The following is a 22,990-nucleotide window of genomic DNA, read 5'->3' as shown; positions in this document are numbered from 1 at the left end:
AAAGAGGACATATATAACACCTGCATTTATGGATTTCGGTGGGGTTTTTTTAAAATTTGGTTTTGATCAAAAAGGAGAAACAAGGAGAGAGTGGCATAGAACAACTGTCCAGCAGTTATTTTATTGTCCAGCAATAAAATAATCATACTCTAAATACCGCCAGCCTTAATCTGAAGAAGTTTGTCCCAAACATAAATTTTTAAAAATATTTACAAAATATTGTGGCTGAAAAAAAGATGTATTTGTGGCACTTGTGGCAACAAGTGTTACAAAAGTAAAATACCTATTTTAAGATAAATTAAATTAATACATTTGAATAAAATTATGAAATTATGCAAAAAATAACATCTTCTAATTTGAAACCTGGTTACCAAATTTAATGTAAAATTTTTATACTATCCTTGCTATTAATCCCTTTCAATATTAGATAAATAGATTCATTTTAATGTTCATGCGACATGTTTAGTTACTTTTGCTGGAGCATCCAAAAGTATACCAAGAAAAATAAATTTGAAATAAGGGTTTGCAGTTAATGTACAGTGCAAAATTACATGTGTCCTCCCCCAGCATATCCACAGCTTTGGTGCTGTGTTTGACCACCATCCTCTATGACTGCTCCTTCCTTTCAATTTAGCAGACTTTCAAGCTCCCTCCAGCCTTTGATGGACTTGTTCACACCATGCTCTTCTTGGGGCTTCCATGAGTATGGTAAAATCCAATGCTCATCCCAGAGCTTCTTGCTGGCACGTGCACCATGCACACCCCATAATCCTCCATACTCCTCCAAGACAACTCTTATTTCTCATTCTGCCACAGCTTTTCCTTTCCTTTCTCTGTCTCATTTGCCTATGGAGGCTTTCCCTCTCTTGACATTAATTTTTTTTTTTTAAACAGTGCCCAGCCCATGCAGATCTTCCCTGTCCTCTTCCACAAAAAAAAAAAAAAAAAAAAAAAAAAAAAAATCTCTTGTTTACAAGTAAGTAACTAAAATATAACCACCCATCTATTTTCCTCCAAACCCAAGCCTGTGGGGACTGTCTTGCCTCCTGTCTCTTGGTGCTCTCTGCCCAGCCTCACATTATCTCTACTCTCTATTTATTCTCCTAAATACACAACTTAAGGGTCATATTAAATGCTCCCCCAGCTGGAGCAGAGATCCTCCTTGCCTAGATCAAGGCACAAGTCAGTGGCTTTTGCACTCCACCAAAAGTGGGGAGCAGAGGTGGAAGGCACACAGCTAAAAGTTCTCCCTAGAAGTCAAGAGAACTGACACATTGTTTTGAAGTGCAGAAATATTTTATTGTCAAATATGAAAATATTTTTCTTTTGGCAAGTACAAAATGTGTTGGCCCTGAAAACCAGTTCATGCTTGACTTTAATTTCAAGAACTGACTGCCCTCTTGGAAAACTAATAGAAAACAATAGAGAATATTTACATCTTGGCCAGGCCTTCCTACTGTCCAGCACACATTAGTCACAGTGCAATGAGAATACATCAGTGAAGACTACCCTTTCCTACCAGGGCCATCTGGACTCTCTCAAACCTTTGAGATTTATGTTCCCAGAGGCCCTCTTCAGGCTATGGTGTAGGGAGATTTCTCAGAGGAAGTCATGGAATACACATAAAGGCACTGCTACTGCTTGGCCTTTCAAGGCAGTTGAGGAATAAAGACTCACCTATTGTAGTAACTCAGACCCAAAGAGCAGTTAATAAAAATATGAGTTGCTTCTCTTCCATTGGAATTGGAATTGGAATGTCTATGACAGCCATCAACAAAAGTTGTCCATGGGAGAGGACAGAAAAAACTGTTGAGCCTTTACTGTCCTATGGATGCATCCTGCTAGGCACAATTCCCAAACTCTTCCTGCCTGTCATAAAAGCAATTTCTTTACGTCAGGAGGTCTCTGACAGCTTAACTACTGTTCTGACTGAATGCCAAGACCAACATGGCAATGGATATCTGTGGAGTTCCCCTTTAGGGAAACTGTAAGAATGACTCCTGTATGTTATGAGTAGGGAGAAGAACTTCTCTGGTCTGGCTGGATTGCCAAAGATTTGGAACATATGGAGCCATAAACCTCACTAACTCCCAGCTCTTGTGCCCTTTGAAAATGTGACACAAGCCTTCACTTTTTCACCATGTCTGTGGCATGTTTTTATCCTGGTCATAAGAAATGCTGCTGCCATATGAAAATGCCAAGTTATATGTCTTTAGAAAGAGACATCTTGCTGTTATCAGATGCTGATATTTAATCCTATTTAGGCTAGGTTTGGTGTCATAATAATATGAGGCCAGTGCCTTTTTCTACATCAAAGTCAGATGTTTTATGTTACCCTCTTGTCTCCTCCCTTCTTGGTAATGGAATGAACTTTCTTTATCTTTCCAAACTTCTGGGGAGCATAAATGTATTGCCACAGGTGTCACTTCTATGGACATTTTACCCTCAGGTCTCCTGCTACAGGTCTACTTGACCTTGTTCTCTTTTGTTTCTGTTCTTCCTCTGTCTCTACTCTCTCTCACCTCCAAACAGTTGTGCAAAAGTGTTTTCACCTTCGTTCACCACTGATTTCCCACCCTCATATAACATAGCTCATCATCTGATCAGAGATGTAAACAGCTGTACAGATTCTTTCAGCCATATGTACTTTCTCTTCTAGGATGCCTCCTTGGAGATTCAAAACAAGCAATGTGTCCATTTACAAAGAGTTCTGCTAGATTTAATTGGGATCATTCAAAAATGTATATGCATCTTCCAAACTGATTCTAAAAATACTTTGGAGGGCACAATAGCTAAGTGATACTACTATCTAACCCTTCGTGATATTTTAGCCCTTTGCATATTACAAAAGGCATTCCAAGATCTAGGAAGTGGAAATGGTCAATGAGTTTATGCTTTAGCATGACCAGGCTGTCATGGTACAAATCAGTGTAACACAAGACACTTGTGTCTGGCTGATTTTGTGAAATGGGATAGATATTGTTAATGTCAAGAGTTAAGAAGTCTGTGGCTTTCCTATTTATGTGCTACTTATTAACCTGACAACCTTCATGCTGTGGCATACCAGCAATCTCAGTCTGGTATTGTGTGTGTCTCTCACATTCACAGCTACTCTGCCATTTACACGAGTAAGACAGCTAGACCTGCAGGTCTGTGATACCTAGAAGTCAAGGCCTTGTACTTCAGCTGAGGAGCCTATCACACAGTTAAATTCTGAGTTTAAAAGAGCCCCACTAGAAGAGACCTGAGTAAAGCTAGTTGCCAGATGCTCTCTTTACTACGCAAACTAACCCAGTATATACTCCTGATCACAGAGTGGAGAAGTGGAAGTTCCCTATTTATGTTGCAACAGCATCTGGTACTGCAATATATACTGTAGCTAACAGCAGACTTCTTGAATAATACATTACAAAAAGCTGCATACAAATTCTGTATGCAATCCAGTGTTTTATGTCTAAGTACTGAAGTCAAGGGAGGTAAAAAGAATAACTGTGTTGTTTAAATTTGAAGGTTATATAAATTATTTATAGATCAGGTCAATCCATATACTTTCAATAGGGTAAGACACTGTGAAAAGAGGACGAAAGACCTACATGTCTTTCAGCACATCATGATGCTTATGTCTAAACAGGAGCACTGTTTACACGGAAGGGCTATGTCTGTGTTGTTATCAGATGCATAGAAGGCAGGATTTAAAAGATTGACTTAATAATAAGCTTAGCTCCAAATGAATACGGCTAATCATCTAAAAAACCATTAAAGTACGTTCTTTGACAAAATGTGTTAGAGAAAAAAAATCACCTACTCTGCTTCTGTATGGAGCATCTGAGTAATTAAAATATCATATAGTATTTTATTCCCCAGCTGACTGGGTATGCAAATAATCTTATGGATAACTGACAGCTGGACTTTCTCAGATCATATAGAGAACAATATATAATTCAAGTATCAGATGTTCTGTTGAGAAACACTGGTTGTAATGTAGCAGCCTTGCAACTAATATTTACAAAAACTATACAAAAGAATAGAATACTCACCCTCTATGGTTAAATGTCATGTTTCGAGGCTTTACAGTACCTGATTAGCTGAGCTAGAAGACAAAAGATTTGCCTTTATTTCCAATGATGTTAGGAACCAACCAAAGAGTTATCAATGGTAATTAGGGACCATGTACCAGACTACACATGAAATTCACAGTAATTAGTTCAGAGGAGCTAAAAATAATTTCCAGTGAATCATATCAAAACTGAAGCAAAAAGTGAGGGAAATTTTGGGTCAAAGGTGTTTAACTGAGAATGGTAATACTGTTACTTCATTTTTTAAATGGGCTTCTTAGAGTAAAGAAGATAATAGTAGGACTTTTAATCTGATTAGAGTGAATATCTGGTCAATAATCTTGTCTAATTACTCTGTAGTTAGTTAGAAATGTAAGAGTTAAAACTCTGACTAGAAATATTGCTAAGATTATCTCCTTCTACTTTATACTATTCACCTAGAAAGAAAACTCTTTGAGGAAAATCATAAATATTTATTTAAATTCCCTGGCAAACATGTTTCCTTTTTAAGCACAGACCTGTGACTGCTCACAAAGTGGAGGAAAATTATTTTCCTGAAAAGAGAGAGAGCAATTTCTCCTAAGTAGGAAAAATAATTAAATTTTTACTTCTTACTTCCTCTTTAAGTATTTTAATCACATCAGAAGCAAACTCTTTCATACCATGATATATCTGGGGGAGAGGGGGAGGGAGTGAGGGGTAATCAATAAATTCTTCTCAAATCAATTTGAGAAGAATCAAATTTTAACAAAGCACAAGCACATTAGCAACACTACTAGGTTATCCCTCTCTGTATTCCCTCTAAACAATTTTTGAAAACCCATGCTGGGAGTTATCCACTCAGTTTCCTTGATAAAGACAATGCAACATGTTCACAAAACAATTCACTAAATACACCCAGAGAATTGTCAAGTCAAAATGATGCAATGGAGGAAGATGATCTATTTAGCTACTTTCATGTTTGGGTCATTGCTAAGTATTTCAAATGGTAATTTAAGATTTAGACACTATGGCCTTTAATAAATCAGCCTCATGATTTTGTTACTTGAAATATAACTGTTCTGAAATGGTGTGTCAATATTTTGGCTAATTTTAAAATATAATAGTAAAGGTACCCATTTTTCAACATGGTAAAGAAACTTGATGGGACAGGGATGAATGCGAGAAGCAGCAGGAAGGAGGAATACATCTTTAGCTGTTATAGAGAAGCCAAACAGCCTTATGTTTGGGTATTCCTTTGGCACACTCTTAACAAGACTATGAACCATAGTAGTAACAGATAAGTGGTTATATTTCTGTAAAATCTGGCAGAAAATTCTCATAATCCAAAGGTACTTGTTTTTAACCAACGAATTTCATGAAGGAATTTAAAAAGGGATGGGCTTCATCCTTTCTAGGTATTACTTTGCAGAGTTCCACTGATTTTTAAGACATGTATCTGTTTTACACCAGATGAAAGTGTGGCCCAATTAACAATGCCACAACTGTAAGAACATACTAAACAGCCTGGAGTCTACAAATAAAAAAATAATTATCTCCACTATTTTTCTGAAATATCTGCACTCAGGACTTCCATAATACACTGAAAGACCCCAGAATGCCTGAATGTTTTCTGCTATTTTGAGTATTGATCAAGGCAGTTCCCAAGTGTGGGAATCCAGGGCTTCCCTCTGGCTGCCCTGGAGGGCCTGGGACCGTGACAGGGGGTCAGGAACCCCCCTGTACAGAGCCCTGAGAGACACTGTCTCTGATCTCTGTCCATGGAAAAGAGTTTTCAATCTTACAGGATGAATTACCAGCTCTGAGTGTTTGATATATGTAATAATTAAGTGTGGTACAGGTGCAAAAGTAAAATTATAGGTTTCTAGATTAGGGGTCCAAAGGGGACAAGATGGAGGAAATTGGGTGTGCCTTGTCCTTTTCCTCCTTCTTCATGCCCTCCATGTTTCACTGTAGTTTTGGCATTTTTCTATTGGTTTAGGTTGGGGACACACTGTTCAACATAGATGATTGATATTGGCACATTATTGTAAATATAGCACATGTAGTTTCTGGTATATAATGTTTGTACCATCCCACTGAGGGACAGAGCCCCACACGCTGCCCTGCAGGACAGACCTGCGGCAGGGCAGCAGAACATGTTAGAGATAAGCAAGAATAAACAACCTTGAAAACAGCACAGACGAATTATGACTTCTTCTTTGGCAACGGGGCAAAAAGACAGAGACTTTCTACAATCTCGGAATCATCAATACCTCAGATTCCAACACCCAAGAGCTCACTGCGCTGATTTTAAGACCAGCAGGAAATTAAACTCCAAGTAAGCCACACCCCTTCCCTTGTCCCTCTGGTAAGGGAGGAACGAAAAAGGAGAGCCTATGGGTTGAGATAATAATTTACTAAAAGCACAAAGCAGTGGAATAAGACAGGCACAATAACAACAGCAACATTAATAGCAGAAGTATACAAAAGCAATGAGGTATTTTACCGACAAATCACCACCAGGAACAAAAATAAGATGCCAGATACTCCCTGCAGTCAGATCCACATTGTTTCCCCACAGAAGGGTGGTATGGTGACTGTTCCCATGTGCCACACCACGTGGTATTTGGGAAAAAAGGCAATATGCTGGGGAAGCTCACACAGCCAATGTTTCCTGGCCCCAGACTGAAATAATGGAAAGCGTCATAAACAACACCCCTGGCAGCAAGGTCAGCCAAGCAGGGGTCAGGTGAGCTCAGTTCTGGGCAGGTGCTTGCACTGGCACTTGTACCTCTCCACGGTGCTGTGGGCTGCCCTGTGGGCCATCAGTACTGCTGCATTTATAGGTGGCAGGGTGCTGCTGGGCTTCTGTCTCAAGCAACTGGATGAGATTTGTCCACTGGGTTGTATTCTGTAGGAATACCATTTAGTCTTCTCAGACTTTGCTGCATAGGCACACCAGGCTTCCAAATGAGCATTCTTCCTGATCTGAGAGGGGGAGGTAACAGCAGTGTATCAGTGATACCCACTTCAATGTGACTAAGAAGCGATGTTATGTTTTGTGATGCTATGAGGATGTTGTATTTCCATTAGCACATTTTTCTGATAAATCTGTTTCCTTCTGGTGGGTCAATGGTGAAAATATTGAACCCGTATCTTCACTTCACCAGCCATGAGCACAACCCAGAAGGAAAACTGTTGCCAGAGAAAGACATTTGTCTTCCAGCTTCCCACAGCAGCCCATTAACCTCTGGACAGCTGGCCCTACCAAACTCCAACAGAGAGGCTGAAAAAGCTTGCATGGTTCCCGCAATGGATTTTATAGCAGGCTAAGACTGCACTTTCAGTTTTGGCAATCTGTAAGTAAAATTGATTATATTTTGGAAGGGCCATATAGTTGGAAGTAGAGTCTAATATTTGTTTTAAATTGTTTGAGTTTTTTTCTGTCTTGAGGTGTTTTTTGTTTTGTTTTGTTTTGTTTTGTTTTGTTTGTTTGTTTGGCTTTTGTGGATTTTTCTTGGCCTAGATATTGAATATAAAAAAAATCCCATCCTTTCCTATAGGAACTTGGATCACTTTGAATGCGTGATGGGTTCCAGAAGTCAGAGACACTTTGTACGAATGTATGCATTACTGCTTTACAAAGCAGAGATGAGTGACTGTACACAGAACTTAGTTCCAGAGAAGTCATGCTACATTCTTTCTCTAGTTAATGGAAAGAGATGAGCTATTCCAGAGGGGCAATTCAGAACATCTGAGAGTTTCTGAATTGTCATCTGAAATAGCTTCTTCCTATTAACCTCTTTCTATCCCTCTTTCTAGAAGCCTCCTATTTTGCTGTAGGGAGAATGCACAAAAATAAAATTAGTCTTTGGCCCCATCCTCTTTCTCCCTGAGAAAAAACCCCTTCCTTCCTCCCTTCCTCTCTCCCACCTTTCCTCCCTTCCTTTTTTGTCTTGGCCTGTCATGTAACTTTGTCCAAACTTGCAGGCACATCCTGTAATTTATTATCCTACAGATAATCAGGGCAGAATTCGAATTTACCAGACATTCTGACTTCTTTCACTTAGTCAACAAGTATCTCACCTTCGCAGACTTAACCTGTCATAATTAAAATTGATCCAGGAATTTTCCTGTGAAATAACATTTGTTGAAAGATGCTGATTGACTGAAGCCAAAATTTTTATGAAGTTACTCAGTTCTGGGATGAGATAGCTGATGACAACAGTCCAACTAGAATGGATCACGCCTGTAGCAGGCCTATAGGGACTGCAGCAGCTCAGCACATAGCTGTGAAAGCATTTGGACTCTAGCAGCTCCTACATTTAGTCATTTGTTCTATCTGCATTTTCTACAAATTAAAACTGATAATTGGATTCTCCACTTTTCATGACTTGTTGTTTCAGAAACACAAAATAAAAAGTTTCATTAACTAGCAGCAAGGCCACTCCTTCAGACTGTGGGAGACCCAGCTTCAAGTTCTACCTCTAAATCAGAGAGGCCATAACATAGTTTATATTAATGGTTTGGTTATTCAGTGGTTTCTCTTGTGGAGGTGTGAGAAATTTCAGAAACATCAGTTTCAATTATAGAGTGCTACCAAATTCCCTTAAGCCACATTTAAACATGAGAGAGCCCAACTATCACCAAGCAACTTAAAATTGTAGTTTCTGATGTTCCAAAACCTCTACTGTTTTTTCTTTTATGCAAAATGGGGATCAGATGTGCTTCAGTTCTTTACTGGCTCTTTTCCCACTGGTGGTGAGAGGCAGGCCTAGAAGGAAAAAGAGATTTGAGCTAATTATTTCATATTATTCTGTTTCTAATTTGTTATAAGTGAAAATTGTTGCCAGCGGGATCTCAAGTTGATAAGAAATTTTTTGTATCATTTTAACTTTATGACAGAAGCATTCTGAGGGGGAAAAATGGAATTTTTTAATGGAGTAGTGATGTTTCTCTTATCAAAGCTATGCAAAATATTATGGTTGCTAATGATATTCAGGATGAGCACATGTCAGAACACAACTATGTCAGAGCAAATGAAACAGCCCTTTTTGGTATAACAACGTTTTTGAAAGATTTTCAAGTTTCAGAATTTTATACCATGTAAATATAGTAGCAAAGTATTTCTATGACAAGCCAGATATGTTTCTATTTTTCATTAGTCTTTTGCCTTAAAAATTATTTCATTAAATTTCACTTACCAAAATAACTAATGAGCAGGCTATTTCAAAGCATTTGACATTTGGTAATCCTCTTGAACATATTTTGCAGGCATATAGATAGAGATGTTGGTTTTCATGGACTGAAACAAAGTTCATACATCGTAGTGCAGCCCTAAGACCATTTCCACAAAAGATGCAAATGGCAAAATGTGTAAATAAAAACCCTGTTCAAACCCCTCTAAATCACTTTTCACGTATTGCCCAATTCTTAAGGCATTACAATACTAAGAACACATAGATTTTGCAAATCAAAAACTTAAAGTTCAGCCTCTGGATATGACCAGAAGGTGTATCTCACCTTCTGCTAGACATCTGTCTCATGTCTAAAACCAGTCAGAATTCAGACAGGACATAGATCTTCTCCCTTGTGCTTCCTATACTGCACCCCGATGGATCCAAGGGCAGAAAATACACCAGGTAACTTCAGAATGGTGTGGGATGGAAGAGTAAAGATCTCCTCCTTCTATTGTTAAATGTCATCCACTACATCACAGAGGGATCTCCAAACAAGCAATTCTCAAGCCTTTTGTGGGCAAAAATCACATTAAAAAATTGGTGCTCTGTGTTCCATCTACAATAATCTTAGAGTGGCTATCTCTGCTTTTTGCTGTACCCTGATCAAGGCTGCTTCCTACTTCTTTCCCTCACTGCTCTGTAGACTTAGCTAGTAAAATTTACATTTTCATCTTCTGCACTTTCAGAAGTTTGGTTGTACCTACCATCTTGGGTGAAAAACATGGTTATTATATGTTCAGGAATTAGGTTTCTCATTATCACCCATTTAAGCTGCTCCACTTTAGATAGTAGAATCAAACATTCATGAAACAAGAGAATGTAAGAAAGCTTGAGATCCTGAGGGAATTCACCTGGGAAGGACAAGAACTGGATTCCAAAGTTTTCTTGAATTAATATTTAATTTTTTTTTTCTTCATTTTTCTCTGGTTCAGTGAATACTTCACTGCAAAGCCAAACAGCTCTCTTCTGAAAATCACAGCCAAGAGTACTTCTCAGAAAAGACTCAGCCAAGGTTTGTCATGTCATTTCTTATGTAGTAAATGGAGAGTTGATTCTGAGTATACACAACCAAAGATATTGTTGAGTCTCCATCACTAGAGATATTCAAGAACCATCTAGAAACAATCCTGTGATATGCGCTCTAAAATAGCCCTGCTTGAACGGGAAAGATGGAGCACATCACCTATTGTGGTCCTTTCAACCTTATCCATTCTGTGATTCTGTGTTTCTCTGACTCTGCAGCCCTGCCCTGTTCCCCCTGTGACTGTCACTGCCCATGCTACACAAGGCCAAAACCCATGCAACTCTTAAAGAGACTGTACATAACTCCAGGTGCTGAGGGATTAGACAGCAGGTGACAAGAATTTGTACCTTACCTTTGGTTTCCGAGCTGTCCTCATTGAAGGATATTGTAGTTTTCAGCAACACTGTCAAATTAAATCCCAAAGTAGTTGTATTTTCAAGAAACACAGCATAGGGATTAATCAAACACATTTGTATGAAAAACAAAGTGAAGAGATAGAAGACAAAAGAAAAGAGGCACAATGTTATAAAGCTGTTAGTGTTGGTCATTTTGGTTACTGTCAGTGAAGCAGGTCAGGAAATCTTTTCTTTCCAGTGATTGTAGTCTCATGCCAAAGACACTTCTACTCTTCCTAACTTCTGCTGCAAACTGAATTATTCAAAAATTTTATCAGACGTGGGAATATAACTGAGGCACGACTCATCACCACAAAGAATAATTTGCTTTCTGATGGAAACAAAAGGGTAATTGTCTCTACTGAGAATCTAGTATGATGAACACCTAATAATATATTATTATTTAACAATCCCCATGTGTGCTTTTAAGTAGGAGAATGGCACATAGATTATTTCATATGTGATGTTCTTTTATTGCTTTCCTGCTGTTACAAGAAACTGTTCTATAAAATTTATACCAAGTATCACTTTCTCAGTTCATATTGCACCCTAGAGAAGTTAGTTTAATCATTAGTATATGAGAGAATTTTTTGAATGAAACGGAATCTTTTTAAGGAAAGATGAGATCAAAGATATTCACTAGAGACCTGTATGATACATTTAGGAATAAGAAAGATACTTATGCCCTATTGGCTTAATTAATGACATTCTCCAGTAAAATAATTTAAAAAAAATAAATAATAATAGCAAGCTGATAGGTTGAGAAGGACTTCAAAGTGAGATTATAAAATAGGAAACTTGTTGGAATATGAGTCACTGTTGAGCAGAAAACATTTTTTATTACAAAGGGATTTATTAGAATAGCTAAAACTCATAAATGGAAGATAGCAAAACCAGGCCTGAATGTATGTCAAATAAAAATACAACTCTGCTTCTCCTTATGATGTTAAAAAACTTGTTTTCCAAAATCTTTTTCATGTATGTTGATTAGCTTACCCCTGTAAAGTTGTTATATCTTTTTAGTTGGTAGATATTTTACTCTGCAGTTTAAAGGACATTAGATTTTGAATCAAATCAAAAATAGTGGCATTTTTCTGATTGGTTAGTTGCAGATAACTTAAGAGTAAACTACTATAAAAATTAATAAGCTGGATATAATTTATGTTAACTGCAATTGGAATTCTAACAGCCAAAAATGTTGATATTAAAAAAATAAATTGAACTAAATAATATAAAATTGCCTGATTGTTCAACATCAAATTTGCTAGAGTGTTTAGCTGGAGTCCAATAGTCTTTTTTTGGGACTGATTTCCCATTTAGTCCATGTTTATCTTGAAATGTCCTTTAAGTGTTCGATTTAGAGTTCTGAGAGCAAGAATCTACTATCACAAATTTGTAATTAGAGATTACAGCCTTTGTGTGCATAAACCCTTACAAATAGTAGATGTTATCCTGTACTTAGTGAGCTGCTTCCCCTTTCCATCTTAAAATTAAGTTTGCGTAACACTTCATGCAAGTCTTCTTCCACAGCCACAGATAAAAACAGCTATGCCAACATTTGTGCAATATTTCTGTAATACCTTGCAGCCATGGAAAAAGACAATCTGAAGTGAACTTTCCCGCACCTCACTCCATTTTTGTTATTGGAGACTATTTTTTATGTCTATTCTTGTTTACAAACAAACAACTTTTGATTTTATTTATTTTTTACTACATTCTTCTTATTATCTTCCTCTGGAATAAAATATACCATTTTCTTTCAAGAAGTCAATCCAGATTTTTTTTGTAAAATTTGATCACCAGATAGCACAGACCTACTTCATTTTTTAACAGTAAACATGTTGATTTATTTCTAATGTGTGGCTTTTGACTTTTTTAATGACAATATGAGAGATTTATATCATTTTCAGCAACAGATTTGCTATAGCTGTATGTTCTGCTCTAAAGTATTTGTGTATCCCCACCCAAGCTATGTCTGCACAGACAACATTTCTCTGTAAATATAGTTTTTTCACTTATCCTATTGAATTGCAGCATGTTTTTATCAGACCAATTCTCTGATTTGTCAGCATGATCTTGAATTCTAAATTTGCCTCAAAAATGCATGAAGCCATTCTTCCCAGTCACTAACAGAAGTGTTGAAAACTCATAGGTGTGGGAGAGATTCCCACAGAAACCTCCTTTATTTAGTTGCCTGTCTGACACTGGAACATCAATGACTGTTCCTCTAGATATATATTTCCAATGAGCTGTACAGCTGCCATTTCCCTAGCTTCATCATGGGACTATGCTTTAAGAAAAATTGGATAAGACACAAAATTATCTGCAAATTCCCCTCTTAAAAAAATTTTTAAAAATTAAAAAAATTTTGATACCTACCAAATAGAAAAGTATTATTTAAAAAAAAAAATCTAAAAATAGTCTATCTTGATTGTTACTTAACTCTTTATTATGTTCTATTTGCTTAGAAAATATTTGCCTTTCTTGTTTCAGCATTTTGTTTTTTTGGTTTGGAGATGAAATTAAATGGGCCAGCCTAGCAATGACTAGTTCCTTGCTTTTATTAGATACATTTGGTTGATTCTGTTAGATCTTCAAAATATTTGCAACTCATGCAGCTATTTTGTAATCCATTCTTCTCTTACTGAAGCAGAGTAAACCCATTTTTGTCTCTGCTGCTCTACCTGCACCTATTGGCTGACTACAGCTGAGTATTTAAGTAAGAAAAAATAAAAAAATAAAAAAATAAAAAAATAAAAGAGAACATAAAGAGAACATAAAATATGTGATCAAATCAAGATAATAGTTCTCTGTCCTGCCTCAGGAACACAGCTTCTTCTCTGAGTCAAAAGTAATCCTTATGCCTCTTGTTCATTTTGCACCTTGGATTTTTGTCTGCGCTTCTTTTTGTCTGTATTTCTTTTTGTCTGTGCAAACATTTTATATTAATCTTTATTAATATCAGAATCTACTTTCCATGCTCTCCCTTATTTTCAGGCTGACTGAAACAAGATTGCGCTATGACAATCTTCCAGTCTGTGTGTGACAGCTGACATAACCCTGTATCACATAAATGCAAATTGTGTGTTTTGTAACAAGATTGTGGCTGAGCAGCCAAGAGAAAGGCTGCCAGAGCTGGCTGGGATTGTGCTTTTTGGTGCCACCTCTCCTAAGAAGGAACAAATAAGTCCAGTTTGTTCCTCTCCTGAGGTAGGCTGAGCAGAGCATAAGTACAGAGAAGGCCTTGAAGAGCAGCCAAAGACAGAATGGGAGCATGAAGCATGAAGACGGACAGAAGTTTTGCTCGCAATAGGAGCAAGGGACCTTTATGAAGGAAGACTTCCAAAGTTAAGACTGAGAAAAATAGAAAGCAGGATACCCAGAAAGAACTGTGTGGAGTTGTAGAGACCCAGAAATCTACCGTAAGATGCTGAAGAGAATAGCAAAGCTGATTAAAATTGTGCTCTTGCAACAGCACAATTGATAGGTTACTGACTTGTTTTGAACTTCTAATTTCAGTCTCCTTTGACCAGGAGATGTGATGTTTTCCTTTTTACATAACAACATTGTGGATTCTTCATGTTTTCTATTGTAGTAGTACCAAACTTCAGAAATTGGTTATATTTTTTTTTCTGTCCTTGTGTAAGGAAAAGGACTAGATAGTTGTTCCTCAAGGTTTTGATGAATTTGGGATTTTTTCATAGAATATATGGTGACCAAGTCCAAAAAACACCACCATGTAATTATTCATCATCTGAATTCTTGCAGGATCGTAGAGATAAGTAAAGACATAAGACAGTAAGTTTTTCTAAACAAGCAGCAAAGAGGAAAGAAAATGGAAGAATCATCAAAGTCTTGAGACATGTTTTGGTGTTCTTTTTGCACGAAAAGGAAACTGTGAAACCTCCAGATACAATTTAGGATTCAGTCAACCACAAAACAACACCATAGTTGAAGTGCTGCTGGGTCAGGTCCTTAGTTCCCATAGATGATCTACAATCATAAAAGTCTCTAAACCAATGAACCTGGAACAAAGAATGGCAGGAAAAAGAGCTGGCTATCTAGAAAGTTCCTCTGTTTGTTGTTTACATTGGATCTACATTAGGTGATGTACATAGATTTAATTTGTGGATTAAATTGTTTTGAAGGAAAATTAAATAATTTGTGTATTCTTTAAAAATAGTTTGGTAGAAAAAAATTACAGCATTCATATGATATCAATAATGAAGCAAGATATGCCAATGTATATTAGGAATTATAATAATTTTATTTTGCCCTCTAACTCCTGTATGTCTGTCAGTGCACTTTCATGGAAAATATGTCTTTATCATGCATGCCACCACAGCATAAATAAAGTATATTTTTGCATCTGTATATATTCTACTGAAGGGCTGAGATACACTAGCTTTAGTCTGCACTTTTTTGAGAGAAATTAAAAAATTATTAGAAAATATTGCATGACTTTCTGAAAAGTACGTTTTACTGTACACTGGCATGGCTGAGTAAAACACAAATTCCTGCATTAAAAAGGGGATATTTAACTAAAATTTCAGAAAAATAATATATAAAAAAATATGAAGAATATATTAAATGTTTTAACCTGCATATGATTTTTAATTGGATTATGCTTTTCTTTCAAGTCAGTGAAGTATAAAGAAATTGCTTCCTGAAAGATATCATAGATGAATATCTTCTTTATGTTTTGCATGTTCTTACAGAAGCAGATGAAAATAGACGATGATAAAAGAAGTAAATACTCATTGGAAAATCTCTACTGAAAGTTTTATTAACTTTGGAAGCAGTTGGTACTTCATCTGCTGTTTACCCATCAAGGTAGGTGTCTTATAAACCAATGATTCACACTGTGACATTTTAGCTACATATATAAACTTAACTAAAGCATGAAAAATTGTGTTTCAGTTCTGAATGGTTTTGCATCTCTTCTAGACTCTTTTGTTCCACAGCATTTTACCAAGAAAGAAATTTAGAATGGCATTAGTAAACTAAGTTTATTTGTAGTGCACATATGTTTCTGCTCCTATGAAGAAGTTGCCATGTTAATGCATGTTAGGAATGTATGAAAGGTCTTTTTAGTCTATGGCAGAAACTTGTTTTGATTATTTCACAGTAGTATTACTATAGGTTTGCTGTCATTGACTGCAAGATTTATTAATTGATAATTAATTACAAGTTTCTTTGTATACACAAAACAAAAACTGTTGCAAATTTTATTTTTTTGTTTTATGTTATAAAATTCCAACAGTAAAAATTATCAACTTCTTGTTATCTTGCAGGTATTTGTAGTTTGCTTAAACCATAAACTAACCTTTCAAGTACTGCTATCTTATTTTCATTTTTTAACTTCTTAAAGGGTTACCTTTTAACTTTCTCAGTGGTTCTTTAAAATGAAAAGATGAACTTCTCATCACTAACCTAGATGCAACTTTGTTGTGCTGCAAAATGAAATTTTAAGTATTTATTAATATTTATAGTCATTAAAAGTGTTCTTCAGTTTCTTAGTTTTTGTTATGAAGCATACACATAGATTTGTACACAAATATGAATAGCCTTCATTTTTCAGCTCTATCTTTTAATTCACCATACATCCACACAATAAGCTCTTACATGGTTTGCATCAATGTTTTATGTATTCAAAATATTTCTAGACCAGATTAAAGAACTCCTTCCTGCAAAATAAAAAAAACATAAGTAACTTTAGTTAAAGATATGTCTATATCTTTAGCATTTAAACCAGAAATATCTAGTCCTAATAGATGCATTTTAATAACTTTTTCTAGTATTTCTGTATGCATACCAGAGTCAGAAGAAATCATGCTAAATTTCTGTACTCTAAATACACTGAATTTTAGATTTTCTCCCGAGCTGGAAATTATAGAGAAAGAGAAAAAAATAACAAAATACCAGTTAGTATAAACAAGAAAATTAAGGTTGCTGCCAGACCATTTTCCCTGTTTTGAACTTTCTCCCATGCCTGTCATAATGCTAGAGGACATTTTTCAAAGAATTTGAAACAATGTTGAAAATAACTCAAACTGTAAGATGGTTTGACATACACAATCGGAGAATCACAGAATGATGGAGATTGGAAAGGACGGCTGGAGATCATCTTGTCAATCCGCCTGTTCAAGCAGGGGCAGCCAAAGCAGGTTTCCCAGGACCACTTCAGTTTTCTGAACTACCTCAGAGGATGGAGGCTTCACAACCACTCTGGGCCACAGGATCCAGTGACTGAGCACCTGTTAAAAAAAAAAAAAAGTGTTTTCTCATCTTTGGATAGAATTTAATGTATTTTTATCTGAGCCAATTGCCCATTTCAGAGGGCACAACTGAGAGAAGTTGGTGACTGCCTCTTCTTCATTTCCTCCTCCCTGGTTTGCACACATGGATAAGATCCCCCTGAACCTTCTCTTCCCCAGGCTGACCACTCCCACTCTTGTTGTCAGGTGCTGCAATTCCTTACCCATCTCCATGCAAGATGCACCAGATTCACTCTAGTAAGTCCACATATTTCTTGTACTGGAAAACCCAATGCTGGACCCAGCTATTCATAGCCTTACCAGTGCTGAGTAGAAGGATCACCTCCCTTGACCTGATGACAACAATTATTCTAATGCAGTCCAGGATACTGCTGACATTCTTGTCTGCAAGGGTGTACTGCTGGCTCTTGGTTTGCTTCTTGCCCACAAGGACACCAAATATCTTCTCTGTAGAGCTGCCTTCTAACTCATTTGCCCCAGTTTGTACTGATGCCTAGGGTTATTCATCCTTCTACCAAAGGTGCAGGACTTTTCGCTTGCCCTTGTTGAACTTGCGGGAGTTCTGCTGTCCCATTTCTCCAGCCTGCCCAAGTCCACTTGGACAGCAGCATGATCCACTAGTGCAGTAGCTACTGCTCCCAGATTTATGCCAGCTGTAGATCTGCTGACAGTTCATTCTTCCATCATCCATGTCATGAATGAAGGTGTTAAACACAATATGTGCCAGTTTTCATCCCGAAGGCATACCGCTAGAGACTGTCTTCCACATGGACTTTGTGTTGTTGATACCAGTTCTATGATCCCAGAAGTTCAGTCAGTTCTCAACCCACATTACCAACCATTTTCCCTAGCCTGTATTTTATAAGGCTTTCTATGAACTTGTTAATGGACAGTGTCAAAAACCTTGATAAATTTGAGATAAGCAACATTCAGTGCTCTCCCTTCATCTATTAAACCAGTCATCTCATCACAGAAGTCTGTCATATTGGTCAGGAATAATTTTTCATTTATGATTGTATGATGGTGTGCTGGAATTTGGTTAAATTTGGCTATTTTTATCCATATTCTAAAAAATATCACACTTCCATTCAGTTCAGTTTAGGCAAAAGTTGAAACTACACTATATGAAACAACTATTGACCAATTGTTAAGTGATGTTTTTAAGCATTCCAGCTATTATTTTCAGCTGCAAAGCAACATTAGGGAAAACTTAAGTATCAGGGGAAAAAGTACTTAAATTTGGACTCTGTGGCAGTTAACAGTGCTAAGTGAAGGTTTGCATTAAACTACTCTTCTGGGAGTTTTCCTTTTTGCTTCAAGGGTGTGTGAAATATGTGCTAAAATTTCGTAACAGTATACAAGAAAAGATGTCAACTGAAATTTACGCAAGGACTTCAACCAAATTATTATCAACATTTTCATATTCAGTCTTCATAGTACTTTGTAGATTTACATTTCTGCCAATATTCAAGCTCTGATGAAATGTGGATTATATAACAAATCCTTTTTAAATTAATCTGTCAAATGAGTATCATTAACACAGAGTCTAATCATAGTAATTACTTAAGAACCAGGCATTAGAACATTTAGCATCTAAAAGAGTTCATTATATTCAAATGTTGTGAAAGTATCTTTGCATATAATTTTATTTCCTTATTTATTTTTGACAAGATAGAATTAGTAGAAAACAGTATACAATAAAAGAACAACAGGAAAACAATGGAAACACAAAACTATTAAATAAGATTTCTAGCATTTTATGCAGCAGATTCTAATACCAAATATAAAACACCTAATTTCTAGGTTTTATCCTTTTGAAGTAACTCAAGCAATAACTATGGGGATTAGACTGATGGATATCTCTTGCAATATCCCTGTGGTGACATTTGATAGTATAATACCTTTGATTGTGTACTTGTCTTATGCATACACTTGTCGCAGGAGGTCCACAAAAATTGTGTCAGGAATTTTCCCCTCTCAAAAAATAAAGGAAGCAAATAATGAATAGAAAATATATCAGGTCAATTTTACAGCCTGCCACTGTAAAATTCATGCCAGAAGAGTCTGCAAGTATCTAGAAGAATCCAAACTAAATTTTTGGGTTAAATACTGACCCTTGCTGATCAGATTTAAAAGTGTACTTTCTAACATAAAGAAAATTTAGTGTAAATTCTCTTGTAGGAATTCCCAATACAGTTAACAGAACTAGTTATTCCCAATACAGAAAACAGAACTGAATTTATTAGATGTGAGATTTATTATTTAAAGCTACCAGCAGTACTGGTTCCTGTGATCAAGAAGTAGCATATGTGAGTTCAAACCACTGTTCAGATGAGCTGCTGTATATTACAAGGGCTTCTCAATAGTAATGCCCATCATTACTGCATTTATGCCATTAGCCACTCCTAACCTTAATAAAAATCATAGGTAATGCTGAGTTTTCTTATACTCTTTTTTTCTAAAGTAAAGCTGGAAGTTACAGGATGCACCTAAGTAACTATTCTTCCTTCTTCAATGTTTTCAAATTGGCTCTTTTAAAACACCAATCAAATAGAAACTCAGGTTTCTTTTCCTTGTCTCAGTCTTTGAAATATCTATCTAAATTCAATAGATTATCTCATGTCACGCAGAGCACATATCTAAAGGAAAGGCAAAAAATTGCTTCAGCCTCTAAGACCTTGCTGCTGTCTGGGAATTTAGCCAGTGAGAGATGGCTATTATGAATTCTGGTGTTTTTAGTGGGTGGATGACTTTACTTCTACTATATCTGAGAGATGTAATGGTGTTAACATTCATAGTGAGGAATTATAGTCCAGTAAATGTTTTGAGGAAGAGGCCTCACATGATAGCCTATTTTCTTAGAGAACCTTCTACAAAGAACAGAATAAAACTTGAAGAGCGCTGACTTCTTTGAACAACAGGAAAGTTTGTTAGGAAGACAGGAAGGCTAACTGACTAAGTTATGGAAAAAGGGAAATTAGAATCTGAGGAAATGCTTCTAATAGTCAATGACAGAATAAAATATTTCTACTAAGAAATCTCATACTATGTATGAAATACGGTTTTCAGGGTAGCTTGACTAGTGCATGGTTAACTTATTGTTTTGAAAATTGAGATATAAAAGTGCATTTTATCTTTCCCATATTTTCATGGAGAGAGAGAGATAGAGGGGATTTTCTTGTATATGCTGTCTAAAGCAAGAAGATATATTTAAAGTATTGTAAAACTTTGTCCGTTTCCTTTTACATTCATGTGCATTTATAGGGTTAATCATGTGAAAGGGTAGTTTACTTAAGAAAAGGTCTAGAGGAAGTGTGATTAAGCTAATACTGTCTTAGAGAGACACCTTTTTGAGACGGGGTATCAGAGTATTTCCAGAGATTTTAGTAGGAATGTTAGCAAAATTCCAAGGAATACAGAGACATCAACTGAGAGGATACAGTTGGGTTAAGAATAACTTTTTTAATCATCTCAATGGCCATTCTTTATGACAAACAGCTTGTGATGATCAAAAGGAAGGAATCAAAATGTTAATTCAGCATAGTAAGGCAAATCTGGAGACTCCATAACCTCGCTCACAAAATCAATTTCTTGTTTTCCTTTAAAATCCTCTTTAAAACTCTCCTTTACATTTATGCCTACATCACCACTCATTTGTCAGTGTTGATCATGAGATATGAATCTCTACTCTTCTGTTTATGGGCAACTGCCTTCAGAAGTTGCCAATATTTTTTCTCTGTATTTATACAGTATTTATACAGTTAGTACTGCTCTGTCAGTAGTATTCATCTATGAACATATGCTGTTAAAGCCACGTTATTAAAGTAATCAGTAATAACTTGTTAGTCTAGTTCTAGAGGTTTGGAGATAGGATTTGAGCTGGTAGATGGTGTGCAGCTGAACATGATGTGATATAATATCCAGTGAAAGGAACAGCAAATATGGCTAAAGGGTTGGTGACAATCAGAAATTGTGACAAGAAAGCTATTTCCTTCTACCCATTTATTTCTGTAATTTATGAGTTTAATTATCTAAGATGGTAAGGGCCTCTATCAAAGTTTATATCCCAAAGTAAAGCTGCATACAATTATTCCCATTAACATCAAATACCTTGGTTACTTATAGTTAAAATGTATGAAAAAATGAAAGTAATTATCTTCATGAAATCAAAAGATCCCTTTTGTATGCACTTGGGAATGTTTTATTCTTCAATTATTAGAAAATAAAAGTAAATAAAAAGAAATGACAGCAACCAATTTACAGATTCATTTATGATCTAATATTTGGTGGGAACATCTTCATATTTTGCTCCACATGGGTTTTGTCTTAAGTGAGGGCTCAGAACCTAAACACAGATAAGTTCACTTAACAGAAAAAGTATTTCGCTGTAGCTGCATATATGACCCACAGCATTTACCACTTCAGGTAGTGAAATGCCATGGATCCTATTCTCATAAAGCTCTTTACTATACCTTGTTCACACTGTTATGGCAATCAGTTTATTCTTTCAAATTCTTGATATAAGAATTTAAAACATCTGGCTTTAATAAAATACTGATTTTTTTTTTCACCACAGCGAATTAGCTTGGGCAGAACCCGCACTGATGGGTCCAAGTTTTGAATTGCATCTCAGTGCTGTGAAACATCTGTTTGCACTTGACCATGTTAGGTTGCCAGAAGAATGATCAAATTAACTGTGGAACCAGGGTCAGGCTCTCTAAGTTGCTGTAAGCAGCTATTTTTTTCTAATTGTTAAGAAAAGTAGAATACTTATGGGAGAAATAACCTAAGATTACATCTTTTGCTGTGTCTCATATTTATTTGAGAAACTGAAAACAAACACAGTCTAGTATCACCCTGATTTGGCATTTCCTATGGCTGGATTCTGTACCTGGGATAGGGCAACTTTGGATGAACAGACAGACTGGAGAATTAGAGGCTGGGGAGCAGAACTGTGGAGAGGGACCTGAGGGTTATGTTTGACAGCAAGCTGAACATGAGTCAGCAGCTGCCAGTGCCCTGGCAGCCAGGAGGGCCAGCCTGGGGTGTCCTGGGGGGCATCAGGCACAGCATCACCAGCTGGGCAAGGGAGGGGATTGTCCCCTCTGCTCTGGACTGGGGCGGCCTCACCTTGAGTGTTGGGTACAGTTTTGGTGGCCACAATATTAAAAAGATATTAAACTCTTAGAGAGTGTCCAAAGGAGGGCCACGACGGTGATGAAGGGTCTTGAGGGGAAGCCATATGAGCAGTCACTGAGGTCACTGTTCAGCATGGAGAAGAGGAGACTGAGTCTGCAGTCTGCAGCTTCCTCATAAGGGGAAAAGCACTGACCTCTTCTCTGTGGTGCCAAATGACAGGACCTGCGGGAAGAGTGTAAAATTGTGTCAGGAGAGATTTAGGTTGGATATCAGGAAAAGGTTCTTCCCCTGGGAGGTGGTTGGGCGCTGGAACAGGCTCCCCAGGGAAGAGGTCAAAGCACCAGCCCTGACAGATTTCCAGAAGGCTTTAGACAACAGCCTCAGGCATACGGTATGACTCTTGGGGTGTCCTGTGCAGAGGCAGGAGCTGGTTTTGATGATCACTGTGGGTCCCTTCCAACTCAGAATGTTCTATGATTCTATGATATATTGTCCACTTCTGTCTCAGACAGAACATGATCGTATTCGGACAGAAGAATTTTAGGCAAGGGAAAAATGACAACAAAACTGTTCTTCCCTAGGAGTAGGAGATGCTTAAATAACATATTGGCCATTTATCGTTTAACTTTTTAGCATTTTTCTGAAAATTACTCCTTTTCATTAGTCAAATAATGTAGTGATAATTAAGTTAAACAATCCAAATCAATCTATCTGTGCTTTTGTATAAAAACTTTCTATGTGATTAGCAGGTAATGAGATTGTGTTCAAAACTAGGAACAATCATTTAAATTTGGTCTATCGGTACAGCAATTACTTTTGCTGTATTGTAAAAATTTTTTGGCCAGAATATATAAGCTGACAACTAACAGTAACTAAG

This window comes from Taeniopygia guttata, chromosome 1A, assembly GCF_048771995.1.
Source record: "Taeniopygia guttata chromosome 1A, bTaeGut7.mat, whole genome shotgun sequence".
Taxonomy (NCBI): domain Eukaryota; kingdom Metazoa; phylum Chordata; class Aves; order Passeriformes; family Estrildidae; genus Taeniopygia; species Taeniopygia guttata.
Note: the sequence above shows the minus strand (reverse complement) of the source record.